Source organism: Mirounga leonina, unplaced genomic scaffold, assembly GCF_011800145.1.
Source record: "Mirounga leonina isolate KUSES-001 unplaced genomic scaffold, KU_Mleo_1.0 Mir_127, whole genome shotgun sequence".
Taxonomy (NCBI): domain Eukaryota; kingdom Metazoa; phylum Chordata; class Mammalia; order Carnivora; family Phocidae; genus Mirounga; species Mirounga leonina.
In genome coordinates, this window is record NW_023270316.1 from 63,758,229 (window position 1) to 63,762,558 (window position 4,330).

Below are 4,330 nucleotides of genomic sequence, written 5' to 3' on the forward strand. Positions count from 1 at the left end.
AAGCAATGAAACTTCTCCCATTTGGAAATCCGAGAAGAGAGGAAGCTGACCTAAGGTACTGTGAAGAGGTATTCAGGGATTCAGGGAGGCAAAGAAAGCTGGACTAAAGAAATCAAGATAAGGCAGGAAAATATTGGCCAGCATGTCACATGTCACTAAGAAGTTAAGAAGGGATTTGTAAATGGCTTGCCGAACAGCAACGTAAAGATCATTGGTGAAGTGAACAAGAGCTGTTGAAGTGGAATGGTAGGATCAGGATTCATATCAGAGAAGATGGAAGGACAAGTGAGATGTGGGAAAAGGAAGACAATAGAATAAAGTGTGCAGCGAACTCAAAAAGCTTGCCTGTGAAGAGGGGTGGAGAGATATGGAAATACCTGCAAAGGGATATGGGCTCATGACATTTGCTTAAGGAAGGGAAATCTCACAGCATATCTGAACGATGATGGAAAGGACCCAGGAGAGAGGGAGAGTTTAAAGAAGCAAGACAAAAAGGTACAGCTATTAGTGCATTTGGAGAGGACATGCGTTTTTGGAATCAAGGATGCCTGTGGAGAGAATTCCTTTTGATAGACAAATATCGTAATTGATTGAACAGAAGTCATCCCAGTTTGCAGGATCCAGCATATAGCCAAATAATTTGTTCTAAAAATAGTTGAGAGTTCTAGCCCTTAAGCCAGGAGGTTGGATGGGGACTCATTTGTTGTAAAGACACCAGTAACAGTCACATAAAAAAGCTGAGATGGATGTGCTCATGAACTAGAAATCAAGAAATCTAAAATCTATTATTACACTGTGACTTCAATTTCTCTACTTCTTCATCTAAACAGCAGGTGTTCTTTAGTATTTTCTGAACATCTGCTATAAGCCCAGTCTTGGGTTATGGCTAAATATTTATTTTGGTTTACTTACAACTGACGGCAGCCATAAAGCAGAGCTATCAATCTCTTTATTTTATAGATGAACAAAATGAGATAAAGAGACAATAAGTTACCTAAGGTCCTAGGGCTAAAAAGAAGGCCAATGGGGACTAAAACTTTATCTTTGCTGATTCCAATTCCCCTTCTACATTATAGGAATGTTGGAAAATATAAATATGTCCTAATCAGGAAAGTTCCTTGCACTTTTTCCGGAATAAAGTTCCATTATATGTTGAGGATAGTTTTAAAAAAATGCTAATAGCAGAGCTATCATGTATGTCTTGAAAATTTATGTAACGAATCAGGAGTAAAAAAAAAATCATCTGCAAATATTCGGTATTTTTCCACAGAATTTGCATTGATTTTTCTTTATTTTCCAGAGCCATCCCTCATCCTAGTCACAGCCATCTGGTTTCCTTCTACATCATGCTATCTCAGTAAAGCTAAAGGAACAAGCTGATCTGCTGGGAGCAAATCAATTTCTCATTATCCTTAATGTGTGAAGATGAAACTACTGACAGTGATCACAGTCTTTGTCTATGGATAGGGTTGAAAACTCATGTTTACATAACAGAAAATGTTTTCATATAGAAGAGATGGAATAGGCATACATGGCTGTGGGATGCTGTGTCTTAATGTAGAAGCTAATTCGTCTCAACAAATAAACTTAACATTTCTCTACGTACAGGGTTAAAATGCCTCTTCCTGAGAATGTATAGGAATTCGAAATAGGAATGCATTTATCAAATTCTTCAGAGTGCTTGAAAGAATCTCTCTGACCGAATTTAGAGGTAGGATGATCAAAGCACAGAGGGCAAGGTGTGCAAAGGTAAAGAGCCCCACTCATCATTAATTCCTTCCGTCCTTCCTTCATTCGATCAGCACCCACTATGCCAGGCACTGCTGAAGGTACTGTTCCCAGACCAGTGAAAAAATGAGATAAGTTTCCTGTTCTCATAAAATATACATTCTAGTGGAGGAAGACATAATAACAAATAAAAAAAATGAAAAGTCTCCAGTGGTAAGTCCCATGTGAAGAGTTAACATAGGGTACTGTGTTGAATATGACTGGTGACTACATTATTTGGGTGGTTAAGAAAGGCTTGTCGAGGAGGTAGCATTTAGGAAAAGAATGCACTTGCAGGAATACCCCAGATGTGCACAATTTAGGTGGAAGAGTGTTTCAGGCAGAGGAAAGAACCAATGCAAAATCCTGAACAAATTTTAGAACTTGGAATGATAGAGAAGATCAGTGAAGGTGCCCATAGCTTGCAGATACTAGGTAGATGTGGTGTGGTGAAGTTAGAACTAGGTTGGCAGGGACCAGATCTGATGGGGCTCTGAAGGCCAAAGTAAGATGTCTACTTATTATTCTTATGTGTATAACAAACCTATTGGACAGTTCTGAGTAGGAGAAGAAAGTAATTCAATTTAGTCTGGGAGATATATGGAGGATGGGTTACTGGGAAGTAGGAATATAAGCAAAGAAGAAACCGTAGTAGTCTTGCACACTCACCTGCCATATAGTGGAGCTGTATGTAAATTTTAAAATATTTTTTTAAGGTTATGCTGCTAAGGAAAAAAACATGGTCAAAAATCATAATTTTGGTCTATATCAACATCATAAAAATAATTGCAAAATATTTATCAATCCACCTGAATACATCTTGCTATGCAGTCCCATAGGTGTCTAAGTTGTTCCCCTGCATTATATACATTAATATCTGCTAAGTTGGTCTACGGTACTCATACTTTTATTATTATTACTCTTAAAGTCTCCAATTCACTGTATTTCTTAGATGCATTGTAAATTTCCATTTGTTCCTTTGCCTGAGGCTGTTAATGTTTTTAGTGATATAATTTTAAGAATGTCATCTTTATTTCTATTCATCTCTGTGCATTACACACTGTATAGCCTCAGGAAATTGTGCCCAGCTGTAAAAAGGTGTAGGTTATTACATTTTTGTAATTCTCAGTGAGACTCTTCTATTTTACAACAATGCCTACCAGAAATGTCTTTGTTTAAGATACATGGACACCTGGAGACTTAAAAAACATAACAAATCTGGAAACTAGAGTCAGAAAAATATATGTTTTGGATATTGTCTAAGTTATATAATAATTGCAAGAAATGAAAGATATTTTAAGGCTCTTCTTTTATGTTTATCCTTGACAATCTACCAAACAATTATTGTCAACCATAATAACAAGCTAATATTTAATGAATGTTCATTACTATATACCGTTTTAATATACCAGATACTGGTTTTACAATCATCTTATTTAATTTTTCCAAGGATGTGCTTCTAACCACTACTCTCATCCCTATGTGCCAATCATGTGCTGGATACTTTAGGATACTGAGTTAACATATGACATTGTTAGTCTTCATCAGCTCATATTCTGTGAAACAGATAATTACATTGCAGTATGCAAATACTTTTCTAACTCTCTAAAGCAAGGATCTGGGCTTGAATTTAGCATGTTCCATTGCTGGTTCATGAACGGAAACATTTGGAAAAATAAATTTGACAAGTTAATATGCATGGGAGTTTTTGAATTTGGACCTAGGGAGGTCACAAATATCTGTGCATGGATTTTTTGGAAAGAATGCAGCAATAGAATGAGATAGCCTAGTGTTTGCCATCCCGCTTCATGAGTTAGATGTGAGCCTTTTGGAGAGAGATTTTGCAGGCAGAAGGAAAAACCTCTGCATTAACAAGGGACTTAATGAGACACAGGAACCAAGAAGAAAGACTTTTGAAATCAAATGATAAAGGTGGCTGAAGACACAAATGCAATTGTGTCTTTGTGTCACCGTGCTAAAGATTACCACTGAGAATTGGAGGAGATATCTCTTCAAAGACTTAGTATGAACCAGCGGAATAGTCCTTCTTATACTTTCCCCCCATTTTTCACTAGAAAATCGGGGAAGGGAGAGAACACAGTGAGTCATCCACTGGCTTTATGGAGAAGGCAGTATTTGTGACTAGAAATGGTCAGAAACTTTCTCTTTACTCCCTTTGGAAAGGTGAAAGAACAGCAAAAAGAGAAGGAATGCTTAACCGCATCAGAGCAATTCCCTTCCCCTTCACAAGCCAAGTGAACACAGGAAGATTCCAGGTAGTCATTGGTAGATTTGGGAGGTTTATGTGAAAATCTGCAGTGGAGGGGCACCTGGGTAGCTCAGTAGGTTAAGCATCTGACTCCTGATTTTGGTTCAGATCATGGTCTCAGGGTCCAGGGATTGAGCCTCATGTGGGGCTCTGCATTCAGTGAGGAGTCTTCTTGTCCCTCTCCCTCTCCCTCCCTCTGCCCCTTGCCCCCATGCTCTCTGTCTCTCTATTTCTTTCTCCATCTCTAAAATAAATAAATAAATAAATAAATAAATAAATAAATAAATAAATAAA